Raw genomic sequence first — 11,794 nt, 5'->3', positions numbered from 1 at the left:
AGCTTTAAAACTCACCCAATTACTACTGATTACATACATGGCTGAGAAAGTACTATTGTAAGACATCGTTTCTGTGAAAGGAAAGTTATAATAGGCACCCTAGAAAGTTAAAGAATGTTAGAAAGAAAATTGTAATGCTGTATGAGAAAGTAATGCGGAAGAAAATTATCTACACAAACAAGAGATTATTTTGAGTGTCTCAAAGTCTTCACTGTGGACCTTCATATGGTTTTCTCTCCTAATAACTTGCTTGCAGGAATTTTGAAGAGCATTAGAATCTAACCCAGGATCAACAAAGAGGAGAGTCTCTTTTAGGAAATTTCCTCCACGTTCTTTGGCAGAGTCAGATTTTAACCCAAAAATGACCAATCCCAGAATATTGTCATATGAACCATATTCTTTCAGATCATCTCTTCTCCACTCACATGGTTTACACGGCTCTATACTAGGCCCCGTGCTAGCTGTAGCAATCAATTGAAAGAAGGGAGACAGTGCTGCCATGACTTTCAGAGAACACCAGGGCTATAGTCAGTGGTAGCATTATGTCATTATAAGGAGGGCCCTCAAGCAGGGAGACACTTAAATTCCCAAAGGATGATGGGATGTTTGGCCCAAGTCTCAAAGAACGAGTACAAGTTTGCTGAAGAAAGATGTGATTATGTGTGTTCAGCAGAGGATAGAGAGGGAATTATAGACAGGGAAATCCTGCCTACACTGTTACCACTAATAGTGCAGGCCATCGAGAGTCATGGGAGGATTTTTAGCAAGGAAGATGCATAGTTAGCTTTGTATTTAAAGAGAGACTACAAGGAGCAGTTAGCGGAGAGGACTGAGGCAGTAGACTAGATGTACTGTAGCACAGGAAGAGCTACTACTGACCTGAAACAAGGCATTGAGGGAGAGGGATTGGATCCCTAGCGATGTTCCTGGGTATTCTGTGTGTTTGGTGGTGATGGTTGAAGGGGGATTGAAAGGGAGCAGGGATGCGGCACAGAAGAGTGTGGATCACCTACCCGAGTCTAGACTTGCCCCAAACCAGATCAACCCTCATTATGGATGCTGGTGATTCCACAGTTACCATCCTTAGTCATGGAAAATTTGGTTGTAGTTGGCTTAGCTGCTCATGTCTCGGTGAAACTCTGAAATCCCTACAAGCTTGCAATCTCTTGGAAATGTCCAATTAAATATAAAGCTCACACCCCCCTAACAATCCCCCCCAACTAAAACACACATCAGCATAGTCTTTCTTTTGATTGTTCTATTGATTAAAATGAACCTTTGCTGAGACTGCATGAAGAACAATCTGTCCAACATGGGTAACAGATCTTTAAGAAATCACGAGGAAATAGTCAAGAAAAATGTGCACAGACCCATGTGTGGGGAGTGTTGGTGCATCTATCTGTAGCTCCGGAGCTGTGCATAGATAGATATGTGCATTGCTATATATAGGGGACATATGTCACATACTTCAATCAGCAATGAAGAGCCAACAGCTCAGGCAGGATTCCTGAGTGAGTGGTGCCATCCAGGGCTTTTATACACAGGCGGATTCTTGGTGATGTTAAAGGGGACAAATAAGTTAGGATGGGGCATGAGGGCTATTCAGATTATTAATGTAGCTCTCAAGACACTCCACCCTGACATGTGAGCTTGACAGCAGCTACAACATTGTACTTCAAGACCATTATGTGGCCAATTTGGAAAAACAAGTGGCATTAATATGGATGTCTCTAATTTTGTCAAATGGTTAGTTTATGAGAGCTATTCTACATACAAGACAGCTTTTGCTAAAGTAAGAATAGTGAAAAAAGAACTCTTTCTGCTCTCTCTCCAACTCCAAGTGAAATCAGCCCTGTAGATTCTACAAGGTCCATGTCAGGAGTTTGAGACCGAATCCACTTGCCTGTAAAAGATTCTGAGATCGCATGTCCACCCCTTACAAAACTCTTAGAACATGGCGAATATGTCACATAAACTGAGGAATGAAGGCCTTCCTTTAGCACAGACAAGTGAAAAATGAAGAGCATGTCACCTAGCTCTCTGGATTTCCTTTATCTTATTCATCAACTCGGAATAACAATAGCTACAACAAACAAGCAAACAAACCAAAACAGACTCACTCCCCTTTAGTTGAATGCTATGCACAGCAACCCCATAGGACACAGTGGGGTTTGCACTTGGGGTATCAAGGACATTGTAGAACTTGCCCTTGGGAAGTCATGGCTATAAATTTTACAGGAGCCGAAAGCTCCATCTTTCTCCCTTGGAGCACTTGGTGGTTTTGAATGGCTAACCTTGTGGGTAGCAGACAGCACACGACTCCCAAAACAGCTAGGGCTCCTTACAGCTGTGATGAGAGCTGTCGATGGCCCTTGCAAACTGATTCAGGAACTGACATACTGAAGGAGTATCTGAAAGCAGTTCTTGATACCTTGTTTTGCTTAGCATCTGAGAGATGTAATGCGAGTTTTTTTCTATCCCTCAGAGAGTTGTGATGAGGTCTACATGATTCAATACATGTTAAATTCTTAGAACAAAGCAAACATTCCATTCATTGTCTTTATCTGATTTAAAAAAACATAAAGATAACTAAATAGTCTCACAAGAGTTGGAAATACCAGATTTGCACCTGTGTGACTTAGGAACAATGCACAAGAACATATGTGGACGGGAAGAGGAACTTCCTAAAAAAGCCTTGAAGGGAAAGGAGCAATATCCCAAATGGATTTAGTGGGAAGAAACAAAGGAACCTCTAAAAAGTGCCCTTTCAGACAGACTTGCGAGGCATGCTATTCCCTATGCCTTCTGCTGGTCCAAGGACAGCGCAGGTGAGGTCCCTTGTATTAGAAACCCTGGTGGTTTAGTGGGTTGCAGAACCAGAAGGTTAGCAGTTTGAAACCACCAACCGCTCTGCGGGAGAAAGATGAGGCTTTCTCTTCTGGAAAGACAATCTCAGAAATCCAAAGGAACAGTTATACTCTGCACTATAAGGGCCATGATGAGTCGGAATCAATTCGATGTTAGGGATATTCTGGAATGAATGAATGAACAAATAAAGATTCTAAAAATAATGAATATAAACCACATGACAGGTAGACCTTTTGAAAAAAGGCTGCTAACATAAAAGTCCATCAACCTTTTAAACTTAACCTTTTATTACAATGCAGATAATTATTTTAAAATCTCTAACACTAGGACAATTAGAAAGCAAATACAAGACATTTCTGACTGCACTTCAACTATTCTAATTTTTAGAACAAAAATGTTAATGGACCTCAGACTTGCTAGTGATTTACAACAATTCTGATTTCTTTCTTGGAGCGTGTGGGGCTGTTGGTGGTAAATTTAGGATTTTTTTAGTAGATAAGTTTTTACTTAAAAAATAATGGCCTCTAACAATGAAAACCTTAAAAGGCAGGAGACTAGATGAAGTGACAAGTGCATTAAGAGTTAGCTACATGGTCTCTTTTAATGTGCTTTGACTAATCAAGACGTTCCATCTTCTTGCCTAGAGAGCTGTCAATAGCACCTGCAAGTTGATCTATCACTTGATGAAGTTAAGGATTCTCTGTAAATCTAGAAACCGTTTTTGAATTCTTGCTGTTGATGTTTAACAGTTGAGACATGTGCAAACATCTAAGGAATAGCCCCTTTCCCTTAGATATATAAATGTCGATTATGCAAAAGATGTACATATAATTTGCTCAAGTTGTGCAAATTTTGATCTTAATAAAAAATTTTATCAAATAAATACAATAGAATTCCCAAATTTCTCTGATGAGAGGAACACCTTGGCCTTCCACTTGCGGAAAAGTTGCTCACTGCCAAAATTGCAATCGCATCAACCTCTGAGCAGGAAAAATTAGAGACCTGCTCACAGAAGCAGAAGAAATATTCTGTAACAAAGAAGCCTTTCTTGTTGAATGGAAAGTGACCTGATTTGGGGGATCTTTATGGCTTTTGCTAACCTGCAACTCTATGAAACTATTGTGCAAAGCGACAGAGGGGGGACAAACGGGGACATACTCATTGCCATTGAGCCTATGCCAACTTACAGCACAGGGTAGAATGGCCACTGTAAATTTCCATGACTGTAAAAGGCCCATCGTTCCCCCAATGCAGATACAATGGCGGGGCTTTTCTCTCTCTCTCTCTTCTCCTCTTTCTCTTCCTCTCCTCCCCCACATGCACACACATTTGGAAGAACCGAACAGGGAAAGCTACAGAATTTGGAGGTGGGGGAATTCCTCCATTAACGCGGATATAAAGAGGGTTTTTCAAATATCTCTTCTCAGTTCTTATGTGTACAAGGAAGAAAAAGAAGAGGGAGAGGAAATAGAGAGAGAAAGAGAGAGTCTTCAGGTGGAGAGAATTGAGCTAATCATATTTAAGTTAATAATATTTAACTCTATACCACTGACTTATGCAAAGTCCCATGTAGATCCCCATTCTCCTTTCCCACTTTCTTCACTCCCACGGACAACCATTTTAACACCTTTGAGATATAGATGCTAGGTAGATAATGTACATATCCCTTTAGTCATGTAAACACATTCTTTTAAAGGATGTTATTTCATTTGTTTACATGAAGTTTACTTTATATATATTGTACTTTATACTTGACCTCATTTGGTTTCCGTCTACACTCCACACTTGGTTTTAAGATCTCGCCATGCTGTGTTCAATAGGAATGTTCTATTGCTATTAAATGCACGGTTATAACTCGCAGTGATTCTAGCATAGTTACTTATCCATTGCTCCAGTGATATAAACGGTGCTCGGGTTGTAGCCATCTCTCTCCCACCATGAGAAATGTTGTGCTGAACACTATGATGCATGTCTTACTGTTTTTTGGGCGGGGGTTTAATCGTTTTTAGGGGCTCATACAACTCTTATCACAATCCATACATACACCAATTGTGTAAAGCACATCTGTACATTCATTGCCCTCATCATTCTTAAAACATTTGCTCTCGACTAAAGCCCTTGGCATCAGGTCCTCATTTTTCCCCTCCCTCCCTGCTCACCCCTCCCTCATGAGCCCTTGATAATTTATAAATTACTATTTCGTCATATCTTGCCCTGTCTGACGTCTCCCTTCACCCACTTGTCTGTTGTCTGTCCACAGGGAGGAGGTCACATGTAGATCCTTGTAATTGTTTCTCTCTTTCCAATACACTCTCCCTCTACCCTCCTAGTATCGCCACTCACACCGCTGGTCCTGAAGGAATCATCTGCCCTGGATTCCCTGTGCCTCCAGTTCCTATCTGTACCAGTGTCCATCCTCTGGTCTAGCCAGACTTGCAAGGTAGAATTCAGATCATAATAGTGGGGGGGGCGTGGGAGTGAGGAAGCATTTAGGAACTAGAGGAAAGCTGTATCCCTCATCTGTGCTACATCGCATCTTGACCTGTGCACTCCTGGATGTGCACTGACTTTCACTGGGTACTGTCAGGTTGTTCTTCCAAGTGCACCTTCGGTCTCTACTGCCAGCCCTTCCCTACTCGTGTGTTACAGAGCTTTCTACTTGTTACCTGTTGTAAGGAAGTCAATATTTTCATCTTTAATTCCCAGTGGTTTGAACTATCTATTGGTATGCTGGTAGTTATCTGGGTTTCTTCCCATGACATTTTCCTGTTCCTGTCCTTTGGTCAGTTTTCCCTTGGAGTCTCTCTCTTCCTGCTTTGCACAAGTACTAGCTTCTAGTCATTATATCACCATAGCTATCATCGCCCAGTCTCTTATGATCAGATCGATTGAAGATATCCTTTGTTGAACAGAGATCCTTAATCCTATTACAGTCAAATTTTGCCTTTATAATTTGAACTTAACATTTTATAATTTGCATTTAAAAAATCTTCCTTGGCTTCAGATCACATAGATTTTTCTCTAACATTTTCTCATAACGTCATCTGAAAATGTTACCTTTTAGATAAAGGCCCTTAATGAATCCCAAGGCAACCTTAGTAAATGATTTCAGCTAGGCCAATGGTTCTCAAAGTGGGCAATACCACCATCCTAGGGTGGGGGTGTAGAGGGGGGGGTCCTAGAAGGGCTGAAAAGCAGATACTTAATCTTGGTTGATGACTAGATTACAAAAGTTCTCATTGTCAGGGGAGCACTGAATAAGTTCTTTTTCCTGAAGAGTTGGCAGCAGTCAAAATAAGCTTGGGGGCCTCTGAGCTAGGTAATCCAGCTTTATTTTTTCCCTCACAAAGTATCTATTCAAGAAGCAATCTCTTCTTGATTTTTAGTGCTGCCTATAAAATATATTGAATAAATTTTAGTCCCTTTCAAAAGCATCAATTTTACCACATTGGTCTACCTATCTGCTATCACATCAATACCCCTATGTGTAAACTACTGTGACTTTGTAACATACATTAATTACTACACAGTGGAGCAATGCCCCTATATAGTCTTCTATTACAAAGCTTTTATTTAGCCAGATGTGGATCATTAATCTTTTAATTTTTAAATAAATCTATTAAGTTCTTTAGAACAAAAAAACCTACCAGCTAGTACATAGAAATGCACTGAATTTATAGATTACTTTGCAGACACTGATATTTTTCACCCGTTATCTGTCAGTTTGTCATGCTTGGTGGATTACATGTTTCTGGGATGTTGGGAGCTATGTCGTTGATATTTCATAAATCAGCAGGGTCACCTAGATTTCAGCTGAGCTTCTAGACTAAGGAAACTTGGAAGAAACAGATTATTTCTTAAAAATTAACTTCTGAAAACCTTATGAATAGCAGTCGAATACTGTTTGATATAGTGCCAGAAGAGGAGACTCTCAGAGTGGAAGGCACTCAAAAGAAGACTAGGGAAGTTTCCCTCCTTTAGGACATTCCTGGCATAAAGCTTTTGAGGTGTTCATTTGCTGATGAGGCATGACTGTGAATGAGAAGAAACAGCCTCAACTGTCCATCAATAGGCAGCACATGGAATAAAATTATGAAACTAGGAAACCTGGAAGATGTCCAAAATGAAATGGAATGCATAAAGATCGATATCCTAGGTGTTAGCGAGCTGAAACTGACTGATATTGGCCATTTTGAATCAGATGGTCACATGGTTTACTACACAAGGAAGGACCAATTCAAGAGGAATGGTGCCATATTCCTCTTCAAAAGAATACGTCAAGATTTCTCTTGAAGCACAACGCTGAAAGTGATAGGATAATATCCATATACACCTACAAGGAAGACTAGTTACCATGACAACTATTCAAATTTACACACCAACCAGTAAAGCCGATGATGAAGAAAGTGAAGAAGTCCACTAGCTTATGAAGTCTGAAATTGACCAAATATTCCATCAAGATGCATTGATAAGTCTTAGTGATTGCAATGCAAAGATGAAAATAAAGAGGAAGGCCGTGTAGTTGAAAAATATACCTTGATAATAGAAGTGCAGATGGACAGCAACAGAATTTTGCAAGACAAGTTCATTGCAAATATCTTTTTTAAGCAGCATAAACTGTAACTGAGCACATACCCTGACCGATGGAATACATAGGAATCAAACAGATTACGTCTGTGGAAAGAGATGACAGGGACGTGCAAATCACCACTGAAAACAAGGTCCAACTGTAGAAGTACTCATGTAAGTTCAGGTTGAAAGCAAACACACATGCACACACACACACAAATAAAACACAAACCAAATCCACCACCATTGGGTCAATTCCGACTTTAGTAATCCAACAGAGCATTGTAGAGCTACCATTGGGTTTCTGAAATTTTAAATATCATAAGGAATGGGCAGCTTCATCTTCCTCCCACAGAACAGCTGATGGGTAACCGCGTCTTTTTAATGAGATGCCGAGTCACCAGGCGACCTAGGAAGCAAACGTTCATTAGAAAGACGTGGACGAGAGAAAAGATCGACACAGATGTCAGGAGAGAAACTAGAACTTGCTTGTGAAGAACAACTAGTTAATGAGAATGGAAGAAATGGTGCTATTGTGAAGTTGGCCAAGTACTTTAAGTTGTTGAATACAAAAATGATTATCTGAAACGTAAACCCACAAATAATGTGCGATGAAATGCTATTTTAAGAAGATGTGAACACAAAAGTTTAAAGGTTAATTGGAAAAACAAAGGAAAGTATTACAGTGGAATATTCAAAGACTTGGGATTAGAAAGCCCAAAGAGAAAGAATACATTTAGCAATGTTCAGGCTGAAAGAACTGAAGAAAAAATCAAAATGCAAGGCCTTTGTTGTAATTATGAAGGATTCTGTGAATACAAGGGGGTCCCTGGTTGTGTAGGGGCTAGGCAGTGGGCTGCTAATTGTAAGGTCAGCAGTTTTAAACCACCAGGTGCTACAAGGGAGAAAGCCAGGGCTTTAGTCCCATAAACAGTTACATCCTCAGAAACACACAGGGCAGTTCTACCCTATCCTATAGATTTTCTATTTATTGATTCAATGGCAGTAAGGTTTTTTTTAAAAGATTTTTGTTTGTTTGTTTGTTTTTAGATGGGCAAAATCCACCACTAATCTGTCAGTTTGTCGCATTGTGATGCTTGTTACAGGTATTTCAAATACCATCAGGGTCACCAAAGATGCACAGTTTTCAATGGGGCTTCCTAACTCAGAACAGAGTATGAAGAAGGAGTAGGCTGTCCACTTCTGAGCAATTAGCCGCTGAAGATCTATGAAGATCAGCAGAACATTAGCAGATTCTGAAAATCTCATAAGCAGCAGAAGATTGGCAGATATAGTGTTAGAAGAATAGCCCCCTCAGGGTAAAAAGCTCTCAAAATATGACCTAGGTAGAGCTGTCTTCTCAAAGCAGAGTCACTCGTAATGAGATGGATGGAGTAAATCTTTCAGGACCTTCATTGGTTAGTGAGGCAAGACTAAAAATGAAAAGAAACAGCCATAAATATCTATTAATAATTGGTAGTTGGAATGTCTGAATTATGAATCTGGGAAAATTGGCAGTCCTGAGAATGAAATATACTACATAAAGATCAATATCCTAGGAGTTAGCGAGCTGAAAGGAAACTGCTAGAGTTTCCTGTACCCGGAAGGACAAACTCAGGAGGAACGGCGCCACATTCATCATCTAAAGGGCATTTCAAGATCTATCCTGAAGTACAAGGTTGTCACACTACAATCACTAAAGCTAGTGAGGAAGAAATGAAAGAACCCTAACAACTACTTCAGTCTAAAATTGATCAAATGAGTGATAAACTAACTCAATCCACCCCTTGCCAAATGGGCGACTATATATAATTCTTTTGCTTCAAAATTGCAATTAAGTAACACCTGCACTTTACCTATAATCCTGTGAATATGTTCCCCCACCTATGAAAGTTTGTAAGCCAACCACTTCATGCCTTTATCCCCCCAATTTTGAGTATCCAATTTATATACTGCCCACTTATATCAACTCAGCTCTCTGAGAAGACAATCATATTTTTTGACATGAAGAGTCTTCATTCCAATTGGAACCTTGTGAAGTCTGCATCCGTAAGCAAAGTCAAATCTGGACAGGCCATCCATAAAGTGTGCAGCAATAAGCACTAGTTCACAGGCTCAAAATCTCCATCTGGCCGGGTTCTGGTCAACTCAATGTGGGCTGCCTCACTCAGCTTCCACAGGGTGCCCATTGACTGCCTTGCCTTTCGACCATGGGCTCTCACCAATACTCAACAAGCCTAGCCCCCTCATGCTAGGTCATGAACCTTAGACCTGTCAACCTGCTCTCATCTTCTTCTCGTTTTCCTGTAAACCAAGTCCACAGGTGTCAGTGGCCAAACTCAACCAGTATCTTTATTGCTGCATTTCTCCCACTTCCACTCAACAAGTATGTCCAGGTGGTCACCCAGCAAGCATTTCAGCCTGCTCACAGCTCCCTTTAACATGCAGTCCCAGAGAGGAGTTTTCTTTATGGCTTCAGATTTTTTCCAGCTTCTGACAAAGACTACTGGTTCCTGAGTACTCCAAAGCACTGGGTGGGGCATATATTTTCAAAGCTTTCTTTGCAGGAATAGTTGAAACCAAAGGTCAAATTTTAATGGCTGAAAACAAGTGGACTTACACACTTTCTATTTTCATACTTCCCATATTTTTCCCAGAAAACAACTGAGTAAACAGTGTGGCTTCATCTGACCTCTGGCTAGACAAAGAAGAAAAACCACCATGAGGGAGAGGTCAAACAAACATCTACTCTCCATCTTATGATTTGTTTCTCCAGTACCCCACTCCTAAGGTACCATAATGTGTTAGTCTGGGTACATTAGAGAAACAAGTCTACAGGAACTCATGTATAAGAGAGTTTTATATAAAGGGTAAGTGCACATTGAGAAACATCCCAACCCATTACTACCCAAGCCCACAAGTCCAACCCTAACCCATTAACCCATATGTCCAACACCAATCCACAAAGTCCTCCTCCGTCTCACAAAACACACACTATGATGCGACTGCAGGAGGAAAGCCGAATCAGTGAATGTGTAAGCATCTCAGCCTTGGCAGGGTCTCCACATGGGTGCTTCAGCACCCAGGGCTGCATCAGGGTAGGTCCATGTGGCTTCTCCATGGGGATGTCTCCCAGGAAGTTAGCCTTGCCAGCTGAAGCAGAAAACTGGCTAAGGCAGCTGTACCCTGATCCAACCATCAGAAAGCCAGATACCCGAGAACTAGAAAGGTGAGGCTCACCAAGCCATTTATCCCTCCGACCTTTAATTAACCACACATGTGTTTATCGGCTAGGTTGGCACAACAAACTAACTTTTTAAAAAAACAATTTATTAGGGGCTCATACAACACTTATCACAGTCCATACATATTCATACAATAAACTAACTTTTTATCCAGATCATTCTACTGGTGTCTTCAATGTGGACCTGAAGGACTGTGGGAACCACCAGGGGGCAGTGTACCATTGTGGTGGTGAACTGTCAAGTGCAATTTGCAATAAATTATCATGAAAAGTTAAAATAAAAAAGAAAAGGGTCGGATCTAGCGCCGCCCTTTCTCTCGCGTCCTCGCTTCCGAGATGACAAAGAAAAGGCCTAACAACGGCCGTGCCAAGAAGGGCCGCGGCCATGTGCAGCCCATCCGCTGCACGAACTGCGCCCGCTGCGCGCCCAAAGACAAGGCCATTAAGAAGTTCGTCATAAGAAACATAGTGGAGGCCGCGGCCGTCAGAGACATCTCCGAAGCGAGTGTCTTCGACGCACACGTGCTTCCCAAGCTGTACGTGAAGCTGCATTACTGTGTGAGTTGTGGCATCCACAGCAAGGTGGTCCGGAACTGGTCACGCGAAGCCCGGAAGGACCGAACCCAGCCACCTCGATTTAGACCTGCAGGTGCTGCCCCACGACCTCCTCCAAAGCCTATGTAAAGATTAGAAGCTGAAGAAAAAACCTGAAAGGAAATAAAGTGGAAACTGTTCATGGAAAAAAAAAAGATAAGAAAGAAATAAAAGCTCAGTATGATGTCAGAAGAGACTCTAAAGTTTGCTCTTAATTGTAGAGTAGCTAAGGCACTTGGAAGAAATGATGAACTCAAAGAGCTGAACCGAAATTTTTAAAAGGCAGCTCAACAAGACAAAATATTATAATGAAATGTTCAAAGGCCTTGAATGAATAAAAATAGAAAGGAAAAACACACTCAACATGGCTCAAGCTGAAAGAACTGGAGAAAGAAATTCAAGCCTAAGGTTGCGGTATTAGAAGGTCAGACAACGCTTTGAATGATACAGGATGCTTTTAATGAAAGCAATACGGAATTACTATAGCAAACGGATGCTGGCTCAAAGCAGGGAACACAG

At 41.0% G+C, this 11,794-nt stretch overlaps 1 pseudogene; it reads left to right on the top strand.

The window, feature by feature from the left end:
* The first annotated feature begins 10,994 nt into the window (after positions 1–10,994).
* Positions 10,995–11,401, top strand: LOC142422506 (small ribosomal subunit protein eS26 pseudogene; annotated as a pseudogene).
* Positions 11,402–11,794: the final 393 nt, after the last annotated feature.

Source organism: Tenrec ecaudatus, chromosome 12 (genome assembly GCF_050624435.1).
Source record: "Tenrec ecaudatus isolate mTenEca1 chromosome 12, mTenEca1.hap1, whole genome shotgun sequence".
Classification (NCBI taxonomy): domain Eukaryota; kingdom Metazoa; phylum Chordata; class Mammalia; order Afrosoricida; family Tenrecidae; genus Tenrec; species Tenrec ecaudatus.
The sequence above is the reverse complement of the archived record's forward strand: the minus strand, read 5'-3'. Positions and strand labels throughout refer to the sequence as shown.